Source organism: Vanacampus margaritifer, chromosome 14, assembly GCF_051991255.1.
Source record: "Vanacampus margaritifer isolate UIUO_Vmar chromosome 14, RoL_Vmar_1.0, whole genome shotgun sequence".
NCBI lineage: Eukaryota > Metazoa > Chordata > Actinopteri > Syngnathiformes > Syngnathidae > Vanacampus > Vanacampus margaritifer.
In genome coordinates this window covers 9,009,446-9,031,990 of record NC_135445.1, presented here as the reverse complement: position 1 = coordinate 9,031,990, position 22,545 = coordinate 9,009,446, and the positions used below count along the sequence as shown (strand labels likewise).

The 22,545-nt window shown below is 36.4% G+C and overlaps 1 long non-coding RNA gene across 2 annotated transcripts; it reads left to right on the top strand.

Annotated features, from left to right (window-relative positions):
- Positions 1 to 476: 476 nt before the first annotated feature.
- On the top strand, positions 477 to 11,892 carry LOC144034127 (uncharacterized). Of its 2 annotated transcripts, XR_013288161.1 has the most exons (4): positions 477 to 750; positions 858 to 1,424; positions 1,500 to 1,813; positions 11,298 to 11,892. It is a non-coding gene; the product is annotated as an uncharacterized LOC144034127 (long non-coding RNA). The 2 variants fall into 2 exon arrangements; XR_013288160.1 differs by having other exon boundaries at positions 858 to 1,813.
- The last annotated feature ends 10,653 nt before the right edge of the window (positions 11,893 to 22,545 follow it).

Below are 22,545 nucleotides of genomic sequence, written 5' to 3'. Positions count from 1 at the left end.
AGGGGGGAAATATGCTCCTTTAAAGTACCTTTTGTATACCCTTGCTAAATTAATCAAATATACAGCGTAAAGGAAAAATAAAATCTAATCCACACAAACCACATTTGGGTTCAACCCCTTTTTTGTTCGAACCCTGGCCTCTCTGTCACTCTGTCCCTACCAATGTCTGCTTCACCCAGCTCGTACGGGGCCGGTATTAGAAGACCACCGTGACCTTTCAGATAGGATAATCAAATCCCCACAGGAGATGCTTGAGTAAATGACCGTGGGAAATGGATGGATTTGAAAACACAGTGATACAAGGTCCACATGGAGGCGAATTCTTGCTGGCTAAATCCCTCGGTCTCCAGCCGAGTGTTTACCCCTGGCACCATATCGCTCCAGATCTGAAATCCCAACAATCCTCAAAACCCCATTATATACTCTAATCCTCAGCCGTACACACTCTACCCTGCGTCCTCTCAGAGACACGACGGCGAAACGGAGTAATTTAATTTCCACTGAGCCCCATGCAAATATCCCTTTTTGTGTCGAATATTTGGGAGTACGGCTTCTGTTTTTCCGCCATTGTTTTCTCGGGTCTTGGGGTTACACGTTTGCCCCTCAAAGACAGACGGGCTCAGTTTTGCTTGTTTGCGTTGCTTCACAGAACAGTAGGACGGCACGTGCGGCACCAGATGCTCAGCGCACGTGGGTGGGAGCAAAGTACGGACAAGCAAACATTATGATGAAAGCATGATAATCTTGAAGGTGAAAGTTATTGTGTTGTTGACAGGGCGGATAAGAATAGCGGGAGGGAGGAAGCAGTGATGTTAGAAAGCACGCTTGATGTCAGCCTGATTCTTTTTTTTTTGCAGACATCCAAATGGATACTGGAACAGAGATGAAATGCACAAGAAGCAGTGACTTGCAGAGGCTGAAAATAAGCCCGGCACATGAAAGGCGGAGGAAAGTATTTGGTCAGCGTGCAGTCGTGATGTCAAAAGCAATGGGGGAGTTTGAACTAAGGAAAGCAAAATTTAAGTAATGAAAATGAAACCGAAATGGAAGAAATATCTATATATGTATATAGTTATATCAGTCTCATGAAAATGGCTTAAGGATAAGAGGGGAGGCTGCTAAGTCAGATATCATTTTTACAGTTAGGATATGTTCTACACTAAAAGGCTCAGTTTCCTAGTCCGACATGAGAGGAAATCAAGATAAGTAGCCAACAAAGAAATTACTCTTGAGGAGAGATTGCTGTTACATGCCAGAGAATTTTTATGGTCGCAGGGGCTCAAGATACGAATGTGTATGCGGGGGAAATAAATGTGTCTCCTGACATAGATATCTTCAGCCGTCTGTGCGAGAGCGAGGATTTAAGGCTCTCTGAGTAGAGATGACCCCAGGGGAGGCTGCATGTGCATGAGCAAAGAACAAAAGTAGGAGGACTAACTTTTCAAAGACAAACACCGTCTGGATCACAGACTTTTTATGGCCATTTAAATGTGTTGCAGATGCTACATTGCGACCGACACAAGGGGAGGCCATAAATACACATTAATTCAAGGTTGTTGTTTTTGTTGTTTTTAACGGTACCGAAATATATATACAAAGAGATTGTTCCAGATTCTCAGAATCTTTGGATGATGTTATGCACTGTAGATGATGCTAACTTTTTTTTTTTTCACTGGTAAACACCTTTCTGATATTTCTCCACTATCTTTCTGCACAACATTGGAGGAATTGATGATTCTCTACCGACCTTCGCTTCTGAGAGACACTGCCACTTTTTATACTCCAATCAAGTTGCCAATGGACCTCATTAGTGGTAAGTGGTCTTCCATCTGTTTTTATTTTAAGTGCAATTGACTTTTCCAGTCTCTTATTGCTACCTGTCCCAATTTTTTGGGGGGATTTGTTGGCACCATGAAATTTGCAATCAACATATTTTTTCCTTAAAATTATACATTTTCTCAGTTTAAACTTTTGATCTGTCATCTATGTTCTATTCTGAACAAAATGTTGAAATTTGGCACTTCCACATAATTGCATTCAGTTTTTATTCACAATTTGTATAGTGTCCCAACTTTTTTGGAATTGGGTTTGTATATATATATATATTCCAATATGATACCAAATTCCAATATTACTAATACTTTTGATAAATTGTTAAATCCCCCCACCCCCAACCCTGCCAAAAAATACATAAAAATATGACAGATAATTAAAAAAAACACCTCTCTACCCCAATAAAAGACTTTTCCTTAAAACTGTATGAAATTAATGGCAATTTTATATTGTAATTTTTAGTTCATGATCATAAAATGGTATCAGTCACCGTCATAAGACACCAATACCTGGAAATAATATAATGCATTAAATGTACAATATAACATCTAATGTATTTAAACTGCCACTGTCAAACAATATTTTTACTCTTTCTCATGCTTTAAGCCAGCGTTGGCTTCCAGCCAGACTAATTAACACAACGCTTTACCGATACTTATAAAAGTAATAATCGAATTGAATTCAGTAATCTAGTCACGAGCGGTCGTCCCAACCACAAACAAAAACTTCTTGCACTTTTTGTTTAAATGTGATTGGTTAATTTTGTACCACATTATTTCAATTGCTTATTTTCGCCTTCACTTGATTTTTTAAAATCTATTTTTTAACTATTAATTTTAACAGGGGTGTGTAAACCTTTGACATATACTGCATTTTCTTAGTAATACACTGTTTATTAACTTTCTTGCCACTAAATGTAATTTGCGTTAACTTTTTGTTTTGTTTATTTTTTATCAATCTTGTGCTGGAAGTCAATTAAGAGCTTTTTTTCCCCCCATCATCATTTGTTGTAACTGTAAGATAAATTCCCGCAACAGTGAGAGTAAACTGGCAATAGTGCTGCCCATAATGAGCTTATGTTTCTAAATTGCTCAGTAGAGCTGAGGAAAAACAGAAGAGGCTGCATGGTGATTTGTAAACTATTCTAGGATTTAGTATGGGGTATCGTATACTGTGTAGGCGAGATGGATTCCACAATCAGCATTCAGGACATGTGCAGCTGTGTAACTCTCACTTAAGCAATGCAAAGCTCCCCATCTTCCTGCAGGACTTTGCACTTATATAAGATCAGTGATCGTACAACAGACAAAGAGACAAGATCCACTTGTAATGTAATGCAATGCATCTGATAGTAATCTCTAAGTTTGATTTGTTTTTAGTGCTCCTGCAATATCTATTAGCTTTTCCTGCCTGCTTATTCGGGTGTAACATTTGGGGGACACTTTGGGGGGAAAAAAAGAAGAAGAAAATAAGAGTAATGTGTGGTATATATGGTAAATAATTGAAATAGTTGAAAATATTTGGGTTGGTTATCATAAGCTAATTATGTAAAATTAAACTGCAATGAATGCTCTTTCAGTTTTTGTTCATTTTTATGGTTGTATCTGTCAGTCACCTCTTTAGTAGGTAAAATGCATGCTCCATAGGGTTTAAGTCTGGAAACTGACTTAGCCAGTCTAAGACATAACTGCATCGTCTTTTTTAATTTATATTTTATTCTATTGTATGTTGTTCTTAACATTGTATTTGTGAGTTATTATTATTATTATTAAATTCAAAATTATTATTTTATAATTACAATTATTATTATTATTGTTAATATTATTAATATTATTAATATTATCATTGTTAAAAACCTCAAAAAAAAAGTCTTGAGTCAGGTCTCAATACTTTTTTTTTTTAGGGGTACAGACTGTTAGTCAACTTGCGGGGAAAAAAAATCACTCCTCTCATTTTTACTGACTTATTAATAAATGGGCTAAAAGAGTTCATCGGGCAAAGGTTTTTAAGTCCACAAAAAAATAAAGAAATTAATTAAATTTCATCAGAGTTGAATAAGGGCAGTTGAAACGCATCAGTTCATCGTCATATTAAAAAAAATTTAACTGAATGGAAATGCTAAAAATTTGAAAAAGAGCCCAAAATTTGGAAACAAAACTTTAATGCTTGGACGTAGTGGATTTTGAAGTGTATTGAAAAAAGAGAAATGCAAATTTTGGCTATGGTAACCGTTTTTGCGAAAAAACGCCAACAAGACCGGTTTGGACCGGATATTACGTCACACGTACGTTTGTAGTCACAAAACAATGGCGGACGATAAAGTATATGTTTGGGGGGACGACGAAACAGAAATATTTTTGGAATTAATTAAAGAAGTTAAAATTAATGCTAAAAGAAAAAAAAAGAAAAACAACAAAGAAACGCTACGCTTATCAAGAATTACAAAAGCAAACTCATACGACGTCATTACACGGTGCAGTCGCTTCCTGGTCTTCTTTTAAATTACTCGTGGTTCACATCTCTATGGTTTAACCGCCACCTACAGCGGCAAAGTCCCCTCTCAATATTCGCAAAAGAAGAACAGATGGAAACGGGCATAAGTCGCATGTCCGTTTTGTGCATTTTCAGTAAATTCGAAACAATCGGATGGAAACCCAGCTATTGGTTGGTACTACAGCACTAATTATAAACTAAACTTGTAAGTCAGGTCACTGTATTTTAAAGTCTTGCAACACCAATGACTTAAAAAAAAACATTATATAAAATAACACTAAAAGGATGTTATGTACATGCCAAAGCAGCAGGTGGCGCTATCCTGTAAAGTGTTTTTTTTTTCTTGCTGATCAAATGAAGACATCATTTAACGCACGACAACAAAATGGACATGGAACAGAAAAGCTATCATTTGATAATAGTAGCTACAATGTTTGGGTAGTTAAAATAACAAAAATAAATACATCTCAAAAAAAAGTGTTTGTTTGTGTTTTGTTTGGTACTACAGCACTAATAGTAAACTAAACTTGTAAGTCAGTTCACTGTATTTTAAAGTCTAGCAACACCAATGACTTAAAAAAGATTATTTAAAAAAAAAAAACACTAAAAGGATGTTATGTACATGACAAAGCAGCAGGTGGCGCTATCCTGTAAAGTGTTTTTTTTTTTTTGCTGATCAAATGAAGACATCATTTAACGCACGACAACAAAATGGACATGGAACAGAAAAGCTATCATTTGATAATAGTAGCTACAATGGTTGGGTAGTTAAAATAACAAAAATAAATACGTCTCTAAAAAAAGTGTTTGTTTGTGTTTTGTTTGTTTTGTTTGGTACTACAGCAAGCACTAATAGTAAACTAAACTTGTAAGTCAGTTCACTGTATTTTAAAGTCTAGCAACACCAATGACTTAAAATAACATTATATAAAATAACACTAAAAGGATGTTATGTACATGCCAAAGCAGCAGGTGGCGCTTTCCTGTAAAGTGTTTTTTTTTTTCTTGCTAATCAAATGAAGACATCATTTAACGCACGACAACAAAATGGACATGGAACAGAAAAGCTATCATTTGATAATAGTAGCTACAATGGTTGGGTAGTTAAAATAACAAAAATAAATACATCTCTAAAAAAAAGTGTTTGTTTGTGTTTTGTTTGTTTTGTTTGGTACTACAGCACTAATAGCAAACTAAACGTGTAAGTCAGGTCACTGTATTTTAAAGTCTAGCAACACCAATGACTTAAAAAAACATTATTTAAAAAAAAAACACTAAAAGGATGTTATGTACATGCCGAAGCAGCAGGTGGCGCTATCCTGTAAAGTGTTTTTTTTTTTCTTGCTGATCAAATGAAGACATCATTTAACGCACGGCAACAAAATGGACATGGAACAGAAAAGCTATCATTTGATAATAGTAGCTACAATGGTTGGGTAGTTAAAATAACAAAAATAAATACGTCTCTAAAAAAAGTGTTTGTTTGTGTTTTGTTTGTTTTGTTTGGTACTACAGCACTAATAGCAAACTAAACGTGTAAGTCAGGTCACTGTATTTTAAAGTCTAGCAACACCAATGACTTAAAAAAACATTATTTAAAAAAAAAACACTAAAAGGATGTTATGTACATGCCGAAGCAGCAGGTGGCGCTATCCTGTAAAGTGTTTTTTTTTTTCTTGCTGATCAAATGAAGACATCATTTAACGCACGACAACAAAATGGACATGGAACAGAAAAACTATCATTTGATAATAGTAGCTACAATGTTTGGGTAGTTAAAATAACAAAAATAAATACATCTCTAAAAAAAGTGTTTGTTTGTGTTTTGTTTGTCTAAAATGAAGGTAGGGTGGTCCTCATGCTCAATCAGAGCATGTGAGTAACAGTAAAGGATCCAGCGAGAACTGCTGGCACGTTGCCCAAACAAGATCCTCTCAGACCACCCTCTTCAAGTCTCCTTTGGGGCGGGCTTTAATGGAACAACAGCTGTGCCAATGCTATTCCTGATTTAACTCACTTAGCGGCGGTCTTCTTATCACAGCCACAGAACAAACACTCGTGGTCCTTTTCAGCGCTTCCCTCATTCTCCCTTCCGTTCCCTAACGTGATTGTAAAGTTACAAAATGTAATTGTGGTTGTGGGGAATTGCTCTATGAATCTGATCGAAGTCCCCACTAGGAAACAAATCTGCCCGTTTCCTCGCAGCAAAGCTCCTCTGGCTAGTCTTTATCCCACTGTAAGCGCAACACACATAATCCTACACACACCCTGGAGGGCACTTTAATATAATTAGGCACAAACCAATTATTCAAGCAATCAGTTTCAGTTTGATGGTGTGTCAACACTACTCGTCACTCCCATTTCCCAAACAGCTCTTGAGCTACATCTGCTAATTTTTCCCATTCATAAAAAGTTTGCACTCTCTACTCAATTTAAATCGCACGAGCCTTGGCAATCAAGAGCGAAGAAACTGTCGACAAGGTCAGGTGTCGGGTCGAGAAAATCTAGAAGAAAAAAAAGTGAATTTAAATGAAGCACAGCTCATTATCCATCACCATCCCATTTAAATGTCTACAAAGGGCTTCTTAAATGCAAATGACCGTTTCATCACAACAGGTGAAATGACAGAGCAATTTAAAGCCAGGGCAGAAATTATTAAAATGCATTTGAGCAAATGAAGGCATAATTGTGTGTCTCACTAAGATCAACTTTTGTTCTTTGGGCTCATTTAAATGAATATTTGGTATGTTTTCCTGTTCCTTGATTTTCATGCTTTCTGAGATTGTAGATTTTATGATATTAAATTATTTTTGGAAGAAAATGTTGACTGAATTAAAATACAGCCCCTGCAGTTATAAAAGCATTTAATTTATTTTTTAACTTTTGGACGCAAAAAAAAAAAAGCCTATTTTTACGTTTAGTTTAGAAAGTGTCAAAACTATTACTTCTAAGTACATATTCCTTCTTTGTTGCCAAACAGGCAAACAATTTAATATTTTTTTCTTTATTAACGTAAATTGATCAAAGAGCTCCTTTAGTTTTTATTTTTTAATTTATTTTTAATTTATTTTTCTTCTTTTCTGGAGAGCTTAGTATTGTTCATTCGGTAATTTTACCGATTTGACATGTCATCATCATTGCTCTCTCTTTTTTTTTTTAAAGAGCCCCTTTAAAAGGTACCAATTCACGAGGGTCAAATTAAAAAGTAATATGCTGGGTTCATACATTACTTTTATTACTTTAGCAACCACAATCAATATTAACAGTTGTGTTCAAAATAAAAGCTAAAATTTGAAATCCTTAATTATTTCAATACATTGGTAACACTGCGCATTATATTCCAAATCATAACATCAAGATATTTCCTTTTTTTTTTTTTTTTCTGGAGAGCTCAGTATTATTCATTCGGTAATTTTACTATTTTGACATGTCGTCATTATCATTGCTCTTTTTTTTTCTTTTTTTTTGTATGTGGGTGAGTATGTGTGTGTGTGTGCGTGCGAGTCTGTGTGTATTCATTAGTTCACCTAAAAAACCTAAAAAATCCCATACTGTTCACCTAAACCGAACACTTCCAGCCAAAGTCGTGAGGCCGTCAGGAGACCCGAGGAAGGACCAAAGAAAAGAAAGGAAAGTGAAATCCAGCACCGACCAGACACCATCAACATCAACACCAAAAACATCAAGATATTTCCATCATATTTAAATGACCGTATAAAAATTGGCCTTGAATTGAGTGCTGAATTTAAAACACAATCTCACTTCTACAGTCCACAAAATGTTTCTGCAATTCTCGTTCGGCCAGTCGATGTGAGGGGCTTTGCAGGGGCATCTTGCCAATAGATTAGATTTGCACAGGCCTTTTCTAAGTGTCACACTACTCACAGGTAACTTCAGACCATCTTTGATCACCTTGGAGCTGATTGACGTAGGGTACAGAAAGCTTAACTTTCTGACAAATGCGCTTAATACAAGTCGGCCGGGTGATCCAGTTTCAAAAGATTCTTGGCTTCTGTTCAACCAATTTGGAATTAACAGTGACTTTTTGTAAGAAGACGTTGACAGCCTGCCAGTAAACCAGTTTTTTTTCCCCCAAAACTTGTTGCTGTTAATGTGTGATTCTCCTGAGCCTGCTGTAAAGATTAGTGCTGACAATATAACTGAAGCACAAAACAATTGCCAGAGTTCAGCTACACCATTTTTTTTTTCTGGCCTTGACACAGAGGCATAACTTCACTCTTTAAATAATTGTAGCAAAGGGTGTTGTGAAAAAGTGTTTCATCCATTAAATAGCCACGGATGTCTGTGAGGACATTCAAACTCAAAGCACAATGACGTGGAAGATTCAAAGAAAGTTCAGAAAAGTTTTAGTGAACAGTATTAAAAGCAAATTGTAAGGACCTTGTTTGCAGGAGATATTATGTCCCTATGAAATTTTCCCTTTATCTTGTTTTATTTATTGATTTATTTATTTACTTACTTCCTTATTTATTTATTTATTTATTATTATTATTTATTATTATTATTATTTTTATTAGGTACCAGTTTCCCATAGGCCTTCCCTTTTTTCTTATTCAAAGACACTTGCTAATTCCCAAACAAAAGTGTCCGAGCCTTAATTTCTCAGAAGTGGTCGAACTTTTCCTCTTATTTCAAGAGTGCTTGACGAGGACCAAAGAAAAGCACTCGAACCTTAATTTATCAAAACCACTCGACCATATACAAGGTGGTTTCGTTCTATTTTTAGAGACTTGTTACTGTGTCATCTGTCAGATGCCATTGTGGTGAAAATGACCTAAAATCCGTGACCTTTCAACTTTTCCGACTTTTATTTAAATATTGAGAGAACTATATCAGCGAAAAAAAAAAAAAAAAAAGTTTGATTTAGTTTGAAAGCAAATATTTGATGCCTTGTAATTTGCCCAATACTATTATTAAGTTAATTTAATGTATTCGATATATATTTACTTACCATTTCTATAAATTATTGTCTTATTTATTTCCTTTTTTTGGGGTGGGGGGGGGGGGGGTCTTCTGAGTGTTTTTTTTCTCTTTCTTCCATACTGACTATGTTGAAAGTAGCACAAGGAATACAGTATATGTGTGAGTGTGGAGTAGGGTATGTGTACATGTATATATCTGTAGGTTATGTGAATATGTATGTTTCTAACAAGTACCGTATTGTTTTGACTTTTTTGGTCATGTCTGTAATGTCCGTTTTTTTTGTGTGTTGTGACAGAATTATATTTGTTTTGTTTGCATAGTCCTTGTCTTAGCTTGTCTGTCCGATTGTTTTTTTCTTTTCTTTTTTTCTCTGGGTTTGTTGGTGTTTATCTTTCTTTCAAAAAAAAGAACATTTGTTAGAAAAAAAATAAAAATTTTATTTTATTTTTTTTTTTTTCCAGGATTTTTTTTTTTTTTTTAAATGACAAATTAAAAAAATCAATGACGTAAAGCACCATCTATTTGCTATACACCTTGTCCTCATGAGGGTCCTCTGACTTTGGACAAGAAATGAGCTACACCCTCTAATGGCTGTCAGCCAATCGCAAGGCACCGTCAAGTCATAGCCCTATCCTCTTCAAACTCATAGGAATTAGTTTTTATAATATGTGAGCCACAATTGTACAATTTTGGCATATCTTAGCGTCAACTTCTCCAAAAGTTTTTATTCCTGTCAGTGGTAAGCCGATATACAAATTCCTCTTAAGCTCATGACGCCCTTGATGTATGCTGACAACTTTGATGATGAGACACTTTTGACCTCATCTGATCTTCTCTCTGCTTTGCTGTGATAAATGTGTTTCCTGTCAACAGGTCCTTGTTAAACATACGCTTCTTACACATTGAAGTACGATTCATGTGATAGACTCCAGTGACGATGCTTCCAAAATATTCCTAAGCCATTTCAAGTTCACGTCTTGCAAGGAAATGATGTAGCCCAAAGATAGAACGCTTCGGAAATATTCCCAACTTTCACATCTAAGCATTCCCTGCCTGGTGTATCATGCGAAATAAGGCAAATGTCAATCAAATGCTCAGCGGATTGATAAACTAGCTGGCTAACTTTTGTTTGTAATTGAAACTATCAAACATTTTTGACAAGCTCCAACAGAGTTTCATGGCTGCCGGGTATGGTCTCAGCTCGTTGACAACACAGCCACCACTCATATTCGCCAAGTGTCAGGTCGGTCAGCAAGTGCACAGTCAGTGCTGCTCCACTTATTTGTGTGCTGTCAAGAAACACCAGCGCCACTGTTTGTTTGGAGCTGACGAAGGCAGACAATGACACCTTCCTGCAAGTCACTGCAGTATGCTTGAGATCGACTACATGCCGTCTATTGAGGCTCATCTTCTATGTGTGTTGCTTTTGTTTTTATTGTTAAGATCCAGATTTGCCGTTGAAGTGTTCTTGGACAATAACTGAACCCTTATTTGGTGCCAGTGGAACCTTACATGGCAGCGGCCACCCATTAGAGTATCATTATCATTATTTATTAAAAAAAAATTCTGGAGAGCTCAGTATTGTTCATTCGGTAATTTTACCGATTTGACATGTCATCATCATTGCTCTCTTTTTTTTTCTTCTTCTTTTTTTGTATGTGTGCGTGCGTGTGAGTGTGTGTGTATTCATTAGTTCACCTAAAACCTATTAAAAAAATCCCATACCGTTCACCTAAACCGAACACTTCCACTTCTGCAGCGGACTTTGTGAATGAGGAAATGAAATGCAGTGTGTGGCTGAAAGGAGGCGGGGACAGCGAAAACCTCGAGGTTCATTGTGAAAAACGTTACTACGGTAACTGACTTTGAGCTTAAATTAACTCTTTTTACGAAACAGGCTAGAGTTGCCTCTTTTTCTCTGGTTTCAGTTACCTCGCTTTCTGAAACGGAAAACGGCTAGTTTCCCACATTTTAGGGTTTCTTGACCCAGAGTTCTCTCTAAATCTGCTTTGTGAAATATACCCCAGGACAGGACCTGCGTAATATTGGGACAAACACCTCCAGCCGGAGTCGTGAGGCCATCAGGAGACCCGAGGAAGGACCAAAGGAAAGTGAAATCCAGCACCGACCAGACACCACCCACCAGGCCACAAACCAGAGTCCTTCACCAACCCCAGAGACATCTAAATTCCAACAAATCAGGGAGACCTCAAGAGACCAAAGGAGAGGCTGAGGAAAGGAAGGAAGGACAGACGAAGCAGAATGAGATCCACAGACACCAGCCTCCACCGATTCAATGACCTGAGGAAGAAGCAGATTGTGTCTGAGTTTCGATAAGATAAGATACCCATTAGAGTATTAATGTGAGCTTCTGTAAAGCCCTTTGAGCAGATGTAGATAAAATGCTGCATAAGTGTACTCCATTTACCCATTTTTTTGTGCTCCTCCAATATTGGACAGTGAACTCTGTGACAGTGAAAATAATGTAAATGTGTCACTGTAGTGAAGTTTGAAAAAACGTGTACGATTTTAAGACAGACATTTCCATATAGGCTCAAATCCACTCGGCCTGTCGCAGCAGCAGGTTTTTTAACCGTTCTTCACAGAGGATAAAGACTATATACCCGTGAGTGTTCTTATATTACACTGGGCAACAATTTGAAAAAAAATCTGTTGAGTTAGATTTTTATGCTGATTAAAACTAAAATTGGCACACTTATTCCAGAATTGCAGTCCGTTTTTTTTTTCTTTTAGCAATTCAAGTTTCTTCTCCTACCCTTCACTTGTCAGACTTTGCTTGCTCACCTCTGTGTTCCAACTGTTAGCCTTGACTCCGATCCTTGATACCTTGCTTTGCCTTAACTTGTTTCTCAGATTTTACATTTTGTGGTTTAATTATCTTTGCCCCTTTTTTAGTAATCATTTTCATGTTTTTGCTTGCGCTTTCTGTTAATTTTTGCTCCTTGCCATTCGGTAAGCATTTTCCGTTTACACTTTGCTATTTTTCACATTTTTTCATTGTAGTTTTTTTTTTTTTTGGTATGCGATTTTGGGATCCACAGACCACACCTTTGTCACCAGATAAGCAAAATTCAACTGATGCGCTGTAGAAAGACTGTAGTAAGAAGAGCTGGTCATACAATTTGACTCATCTAAACTACATAGCAACTTGCTTTCATATTTTATTGTATGTCAATATTTGACTTTTTTTCATGGAACAATCACATATCTGTCAGGTACAGTAGTCTTCACATTTTTTTTTTTTAGGAACCGGGTGATCTATTGTTAAGAAACTTGACCTGAATGTGAAACACTAGATCAGTTTTGGATACCGCACCCAAAAATGAGTTAAAACAGTTGTCAGACCTAACTCAAATTTTGTGTTATTAAGTCTACATGTGCTGTTAAAATGTGTGGGTAACAACACTGCCACATAGAAGCTAATTATTAGCCCGTGCACCTTCAGTGTCTCCCATCTATTGCTAGTGAAGACTATGTGGAATGAAACGCAAAAGAGCGCACTCACACAAATATTCCAAAAAAACAAAAATAAAAAAACAATCAACAATCTTATTTGATTTACAAAAAAGTATGAACAAAAATGAATGTGGTCATTTGCCATTGCTACACCAAGTGCTTTCATGGCCTATAGCTCACTCCAGTACTGGAATCTTTAGTGTAGAGCTTCACTGAATCAAACCAATATGTTAGTTTAGCTCTCTATTTTTAGCACATCATTATGATGCATTTCAAACAAAAAAACACAGTTTTTTTTGTTTGTTTTTTACTAATTCATTTCGGATGTTGTCAATCAAAAGTGATGGTTTGCTTTTTGGCTTTTTGGGTTTCTAAAAATCAAAACAATTCAATCATAGAAAAAAAAATATATATATTTTTTTTTGTATTGGTTGCTAAAGAAAAAGTAGCACAAATCAGGAGTCAGATTTCCTCTCACTATTGTGGTATTGACACAGGCACCCAATTGACATGCTTCACCAGTGGTACAGGTGAATTGACAATAGCTCCCCAGCCACTCGGTGCCTGTTTTCATTCTAACACACACACACACACACACATCTTTCATTCCCCAACACACAAGCACGCAGACGCGCAGCCTTCAGACCATTTCATAACCCATGCCCCCTTTTGCTATTTCTCATTCCATTAAACCCTGAATTATTCAAAGCACATGAAATTGATTTCTTGATAGTTTAATCGCAAATCAAAACCAAACCTCTAGCCCAGTGCATTCCCTTAAGGCAATTTTCGACAATCAAATATTCATGGAAATATGAAATGTTAGCAGATCACTTCTGCTTGTGGTTGATTAGGCAGACATGTTGAAATCAGATGGTGAAAAGAAGGAGGCGTGGAATTAACTTTGACGATAGCGTGGAAAATTTGATGCCCTGATCAAATATTGAGTCTGATCCAGGGTAATTTTCAGGTTATATTTATTCCATTTGCTACTTGAAGCAACATAATAATAATAATAATAATGCACATTAGGAGTAAATTAAGATTTTAGATTGCATTTTACACAACAGAATACATCATTTACAAATCTTTTTCTTATTTTAGTCACTTGGAATGGAAAATGACCAACTGCGGTCCATGTGGACAATTTCACTTAGTGGTGTACTCACTTTTGTTGCCGGCTGCTTGAAACAGCCAATTCTCTTTGCTAACTTGAGGTTGTATACTGTAGGATGATGGCATTGGAGACAAAGGAATTCTTTCTTCTGTTTGTGTCACTCCTCGGGAGCAGCAGCCTGTCACTGCACACTCTCTCCTCTGGTTGCAAATGACGGTGTGCAGAGGACGGCTGGTACTGCAAAATGTTTGTTGAGTGTCAGCTTCTTTTCGGCCACCATCACCAGGGGGGTCTCCTTTTTTCTTGTGCTTACCCGAGCTCTTTGGTATTTGAGGTGTAGCGCTTCAGGTAGTTAGTCAGCAGGTGTCAAAGTCCCTAAACCTTCCTCCAATGCAGCCGGTGATGGCTGCAACATCAGCAGGGCTGGGAGAAAAAAAATGGCAGTGGCATTCTTGGCTTAGACGGGCTCCTCCTCGTGAGCGGCGCACAACCGAATAGTAAGTTATATATGTATATTAGTGTTATCATATCCCAACTATTGTTAATCCCAACCGAATAATAAATTATATATGTATATTAGTGTTATCATAATCCCAACTATTGTTAATGTGGTGACTGGAGGAGAGGCATGGATTATTGATTCGAATTTACAAAGGGGTAAATTAAAAATGTAATTAACCCTGGAGAACCCAAGAACCCTTTTCTCCTTTGGAAAATTATGAATTATACATTAAATGACTGCTATAAGTTCACTGAACACCAAAATATATGTTTTTTCAATTTTAACCCTTTATTCCCTAATTTAGGATTAGGGCGAAATTTGACCCTTTTGGGATTTAGGGGCATCATTTCGAAAAATCAGAATAACAAAAACTGTCAGTAAACTATTTAGAATTTAAGAAAAGAAGCAATCAAATACACAGCTACATTGAACAATATAATTTTTTTGTTTTATTTGTTGCATTTTAGAACTGGATTTTGAATGTACAAACACACTTTGGCCAAAGGAAACAAGAACACAGGGACAAAATCACTGCTGGAAAAAAAAAAGGTCTTTGTTATTTGAGTAGCAGAATTTATAGGAGCCAAATTTGACCCCGTGGGTTCTCCAGGGTTAAAAAAAAAGATCTAAACCATTCAAACACAATAAGATAATATTTCACTCATGCTGGCTTATTCTCATTTCATTCTATGTATGCAGCTCTATTCAGAATCATAACGGTATATTTTTGTGTGGCTTTCAGTCATGCGTAATATCAGAGGCAGCGCTATCAGGGGGGCACTGGGTGCATGAGTCCCCCACTTTTTGTCCTGCCTTTGATGTGCCCCTTTGCTCCTTTTACCACATATTGTATGTTTTCACCAGTGTTGCCACTGTTACTTTGAAAAGGTGACTGAAACACGAAAAAGTCCACATCAATGGAACCCTGATTCGTCGAGTCACCATGGCAACGGGGAAGCGCAGAGCGCGGCGCCGCCCTCTGCTTCCGCGTTGTTGTTTTTTAGCCCTCTAAACTGAAAACGCCTATACAATAATATTACAGGGGAAACCTGTTGAATGGTATCTCATTAATTGATTTCATTTAGGTGCAATCCTGCGGGGGAGAAGCGCACTTGACTTAAGATGAAATATAAAAACATTATTCAAACGGTTATAACAAAAAAAAAAGAGCGCAACACACAATATATACTGTGATGTGAGCGCATGACTACGGCTGGTAATGTTGCAAATGTAAGGACAGATTAAGTTGTGTGTGTAGATGATGGACTGTGATGTGAAACGGTACCGCTCAAAAAGATAACTGTCCAGAAATGCTGTCAAAAAGGACATGCCATGTTCGTGACTTTACGCTATAGACTATAGGCGTATTTACGCAAAAACTTGCTACAGCGGACTTTATGAAGGAGGAAATGAAATGCCGTGTGTGGCTGAAAGGAGGCAGGGACAGAGAAAACCTCAAGGTTCATTGTGAAAAACCTGCAACCAGGTTTGGTTACTACGGTAACTGACTTTGAGCTTAAATTAACTCTTTTTACGAAACAGGCTAGAGTTGCCTCTTTTTCTCTGGTTTCAGTTACCTCGCTTTCGGAAACGGAAAAGTTTTCCACATTTCAGGGTTTCTTGACCCAGAGTTCTCTCTATACCTGCTTTGTGAAATTTACCCCAGGACAGGACCTGCGACAAAACAATGGCGAAATCTGGCAGGATGCTGGACTCAAAGCTCAAAAACAGGACTATCCCGTCAATTTGGGATGTGTGGACGCCCAACTCTAATTTCTAATTAATTAATATTTTTGGAACGCTACATGCGCAGTAGCCCCATTGTCGCATACTAGGGTAGCTTTCCTTTGTTTTTAATAGAATTCTAAGGTCATATGCTGCAATCAGCCTCACCGCTCTCTTAAAATCTTGCATTCAGGGCCGTCATTTGTCATAGGGCAAATGGATTACCTTTGCATTACCTGACAACAGGAACAATGTTCCAAGAGAATTTCACCTCTGAGAGGTTGTCTTTGAACGATAAAAAAATAAAATAAAAATGAAAAACTATGCTAGACTGAACAATTTTATGAGTTCCAAGATGTTTTTTTTTTCCAGGTGACAACACAAAAATGAAAGTGATTTGAAGTGATGAATGACGGAATGAAAAAAAAAATTAAAGAAGGGGATCAAAAAGCATCAGAGGGAATGATGCATTTAGAAGGAATTTTAATGCAATGCTGCTGCTTGCTTGCCAGCCTGCATGGTTAATTTACTTTCTACCATTCTGAGCTCAGGGCTAATGAAAATCATCAAACGACAACTTACACCGACAAGGAAAACAGTAAATATTGTATATTTATGTTTATGTGTTCCAATTATTATACATGTGTGTTAGTCACGGGATTTTACGGTAAATTGTTTTGTTGTCTCATTTTGTCAGTTCAATTAGTGAAACTGCAATCTCTTTTTGTGTCTTATGAGTTTGTGATTGTTAACCCAAACTATTATACTATTCCCCTCCTTTATATTTGCCGTCCACACTATTAAAGTGCTAAACAGCTACAGGTAAAACATTGCATTTCTCAAAATGCACATCCTCCGAGGGAAACTGCAGCATTTCATTAACAGAGTTCACTTACCATCGGACTCTGGAGTGTTTTAATAAAGCAGAAATTCACCGGATCACTTCAACACTCAGCCATGCAATGCTTTAGGGATCATTAGAGGCATTATTTGGAGAGGGGAAAAAAAAGGCTTTCCCAATTTCTCTGCCCCAAGGTCAATACATTCCAGCATGTGATTGCAAAATGAGTCACATTGAACAACAGCGCTTGTGTGCCTTTAGGTGCTCCATGAGATGTGAATCCATTATTTACCCGCAATCATTTGTATAAACCACATGGGAACTTGCATGAATTCATGCAGTAAATACAGTAGTGCAGCAGTGCCTTCCCATTCCCCTTCATACGTGTGCACTGAACGACATCGGCGCACAAGGACCTTTTCCTTGCCTGTGTGAGATGTGCTCGTGGGTGAATGAGTTCCCATTAACATAATGTTTGCTTGCTTTCAATTTACTACACGTGTTTTAAATGTCACAGAGCCAGCAAAAAATGCACTCTGGTACGTATGTAAAATAAACTACATGACACAGCAGAATAATACATCTGCTTTATTGAGTGCGTGCAGGGCACCTACACACCACTTAAAACTACTACTAATAATAAAAATAAAAAAATAAAATAATAATAATAATAATAATAATGTGATTCCTTTATTTACCTTCATACTATGTCGAGCAAAAAAAGAAACAAGAACGTGATCAGACGAATATGTGCAATATGGTAAGGTGTTCCACAGGGTTTAATTGTAGGGCCTCTGCTGTTTTCCTGGGTTCCATCTTAAATTAAGAAAAATAGCGGTGATTGTTTTTAAGTGCTCTATAAGTATAAAGTTGAGTTGAGTGATGGAAATCTAGTCCGGCACAACTAGCTAACTAGCAAAACTAAAGTAATGCTTCCTTAAGACGAATGGAGATGGGGAATACAAGAACATAACACTTTTTGAATTTGAGTCGGGTTCGATGAAAAGGCTACGTTGCCTGTACATTTTGTTCACCCGTAAACACCGTACACCTATGTCTTGAATTTGAAGGGAAAAAAACATGCGCTTCATGTTAAAGATTAGTATCTTAATATGAAAAGAAAAATGCACTGAACTGTCATCAATGTCTTACAAATAATTATGCCATCTAGTGGCAGAAAAATGACCTCAACACAAATCTATTTTACACTCGTTTTTTATTGTACAGTACATATTTTTAATTGTAACTCCATTTTATGAAATTACTGTATCAATGACTACAATATGCAGCCATATTTCTATTAGTTTAATATTTTTTCACTTTTATGTTAAGTAGAGTATGAAAACTTCATTTTATTGTACATTTAGAACAGATATAAAATGTACGATTAATTGTGAGTTAAAGTCATTACTATTGAAGTCATGCGATTAATTATGATTTTTATTTTTTTTTAATAAATCGCCTAACACCCATTTGTTGTTATTTTCAATTAAGAAGGGTTCAGTGAATGTGCATAGGAAACTGGTGGGGTTCAGTACCTCCAACAAGGTTAAGACCACTGCATTTACTGGATGATCAACCTGCAGGGGTACTTAATGAAGTGACCAGTGAGGGAAGATGACATACGTCAGCCCCAATTAGTCAAAGCAGGAAGTGAATGGGAGGGAAACATGTCAAAACTCAACAGACGAGTGTCATTGACTTTTTCTGCACCTTTTCTTGTTTTTGTTTTTGTGACTCCATCACAACACAGGGAAGGGAGGCTAGTCCGATACTATGGCTGGTACTCTACTGCCATCAAGTGAATAAGACACACAAGACACCAATTCCACATGCACGGCTCAGTGGGTTACTGCATAAATCCAGGTGTCTTGTGTTGCATGGCTGCAGAGTATTTGATGCATATGATCAGCATTCATTTCCTGCCGTTGCCTTTTCTTCTTTTTTTTTCATGATTCACTTGGAGAATGATTGCTGAGAGCTGCAATATTGGCCACTTTCACCTGGATTCACATGACCGGTCCGTTTACTCTCCAGCTGTGTGAACACACAAACCAAAAAGAAATCAAACGTTGTTCACAGCTGGTGAGTGAAATGTGAGTGTAATGTGAATATTAGGACACATCTGCTTTTGTAGTAGCGCAGAATTCTCTCTAAGTTGACACATTTAAAATACACTAGTACAGTAGTGAAAAAGTCTTTTGAAGGGCCAAGAGAATGAATGAGGGAACATAGGCTTGTTAGTAGCACGGCAAATTCAATGAATATGCTGTCATTTGGGCAGAAATGCCACAAATTAGCAAAGTACAACTAGTACCTTTGATGCATGAAATTAAAATAAAAACATTCAAAGATAACTTTAAGGAAAGCCCTATACATCCAAATATAGCATTTTCCCTTAAAATTACATGAAATTAATGGCAACTTTCTATTATCTTTTTTTTGCAATTCTTAAAAAAAACATATGTAAAGAACACACAATAAAATACATTTTAATAAAGAAATAAATAAGTACATAAATAAATAAACACATAAATATGTAAATAAAGAAATAAAGAAATACATGAATAAATAAATAACAATTAATGAAACAAATAATCAAGTGGCCAGAATAAAATTAAAAAAACATCTGTCAGACATTTATGGGTACCAGAAATGGCAATACTTATATATATCGGCCTGATATTTACCCAAAATTAAAAACTTTATTTTCTGTAAGCTATTGCTATCATTGATCAACCCATCAAAAATAGCCCAATTTGGGCAAAAAAATAAAATATTTTCTTTCTTTCTTTCTTTTTTTTTTTAAACGGACAGATCCACTATTTGGGTCAATTTGATCCAATTGTCTGAGTTGCTTTGCATGAAACATTACAACAACAACAAAGAAAAAAGAAAAAGGAAAAAGGTCAGTTTGTATTAAAAATATATATTTTTCTTTATTTTTGATTTTTTAAAGGTAGGTAGGTAGGTAAAGGTTTTATATAAAACAACCCAAAAAGATGGGTCAAACTAAAACAGGTAGTGGTTCAATCCCTTTATTTATTTATTTTATTTTATTTTTTTAGTGCAGCACTCCCCATCTTATACTCACAATGCCACGGTGCTCTATTCCATATTTTAATGCTTTAATTGGAATGAGACATGAATGAATACATTACACAATACTTTTCTCCATGCATATTATAGCCAGACCGTATGCTATTATAGCGTGACCCACGGTGGGATATGCTGAGGTCAGAAAAGTTACAGATTTCAGAACTGAGGCGAATCAATTATAAATCATACGACACACGCCGTGCATTATACATCACACGTATAGGTTATTCCTCGCGGGATTTTGATGTCATGCATCACTCAGTTCCACTTATACACTGCTGTCCGCACAATAATATGCACAGAATATGAAAAGAATATGTAAATATATTATAGGAAAGGGTGCCGCCAGGGATTTGGAGCACTGGTGAAAAAAAATAAAAAATAAAAAATACCACTTAGAGCGTTACCACGTCACTGCAGCAAATTGAAAATATTATTGTCTATTTGAAAGCATCACTAGATGTTAAAGCTTGTGAATGTTGAGGGTCTTCTGCCCAGATTTAGTCATAACTGTTTTAATTTATTTATTTCCTCAGTAGAACTTTTATCTGTGGATGTGTCTTTGTAAGTGCTGTCGCAATTTCTGCTCGTGTCGTCATGTCTGAAGGACCTCGTCTGTTTACGTCAATGTGTATTGGATGATATGCTGTAAAAGTCTTATCTACTTCCGGCTGTCGTCATGTGTATTGAATGCTGTAAAGGTCTTAACTCATGGCTGGGGGGCTGTTTCCTGGGGGTTTGGGGGTTTTGGGATACTGCCTTTCAAGATAGTATAAGAATGCTGTGAGTCCGCTGTAACTACGCACTTGCGAGAAGCTGCAGCTGTGTTCTGTAAACTTGCTTGTGTCCGGAATATTCTGTAGAAATAAAAGCTTTGAAGTGACTGTTCATCGATCTCCAGCCTGCATTCGGATTAACCAACATTTTCACTACCCGAAAGAAAACGAACACGCAGAGGAAAATATTCTTTCCTTCAACATGAAGTATTTCTGTTGTAGAAACTCACCATCAGAACATTAGCTGCACTCCACATGAACAGTCTAATGAGTTTCAGCTTGCTTTACCAAAATAACTCAAAGCTTTGATTGAGACTGACAGGTATTCATTAAAAAAAATGTTTTAAACATCAATTCTTTGTTACTTTTTTGAAAAGTAAAATTGCTTGTTAAAGTGACAGATTCCTTGTTGTTCTTGCAAAGCTATTATGTGTTTGGTAGGCGAAGCACGTCATATATGGTTTAGTGATGATGCTGACAGCAATGCCTGTCACGTTCGGTGAAGGAGTCAGGAAGGTATTATGATATCCAAGCAAGAAAGCTGAACAACTTGACCTGCTGGACATGATTATTGATTGTGCTTTGTGAGGAAAAAAAAATATGACGGATTTTGAAGCCTTCGACTTCTGGCTGCTTTTGACCCAACTTCATTCCTTTTTTTAGTCTTCAAATAGGAGCCTGCAGGGTAAAATATGGCACGTCTCTCGCTCCAAAAATTATGTTTTGATGCCTGCGGTGTTCCAGATTTAGATCTTACCAATATCTGCTTTTGGGGTACAACCTATTTACAGAAGTGTATGCTGCACATGCAAATCCGGGTATATGACAAATAAGAGTGCAAAATGTTAATCAATATATTACATTGGACAATGTTGTACCAAGTTCGATTATGAGATAGCCTGCATGAAAAAGTCATGTGTTTGGGGTAATAGTTTCCTAAAATACTGTATGCTTTTACAAACAAAATAAGTATGTTCTTGACTCAAATACAATGGATAACATTTTTAATGTAATTCAGTTATGACACCACAACTTTGACTGAGCCATTCCAGAAGGAATACTTTCTTCTTTTTATCCCTCTATGGTAGCAATTCATCCAGGTCATGAAGAATCAAGCAGCCCCAACAGTTGGATTGTGATATGCATGTGAGTTTAAATTTCCCCTGTACTGTATTTTTGGCATGAACTAGATTCTAGGCCCTGGAGCAAAGCATATTTTCTTCAGCATATTTTCTTCACTTAATGTCATTTCCTGATGGACTCAATTAAAAAAAATTTGGAGAAAAGTTGATGTAGGAAGCTGTGGCTCGACCTATGTTTCTTATATAATGTATGACACTGGGAGATCAACAGACTGCATACACAAATACAGAATAATCTTTTATAATATTATCATTGCACTGTAGTGCTTGCATTAGGAAGAATGATATCGTCACGCTTTAAAGACACTAGCAATGGACATTTTGTATCACTTTGTAGCGATCGCTTCTTTTTTTAGTGCAGGGAGTGTTTTGTCTTTGTTTGTGTTATAAAGACATAGCTATGTAAGAGATAATACATTTCAATAAAGAAATAATACAGTATGTCTATTATTATTTATTAATTTATTAATTTATTAATTTTTAATTTTTAATTTTTAATTTTTAATTTTTAATTTTTAATTTTTAATTTTTAATTTTTAATTTTTAATTTTTAATTTTTTATTTTCATGACTTCGTTTTATAAGTGGCCTTTCAGT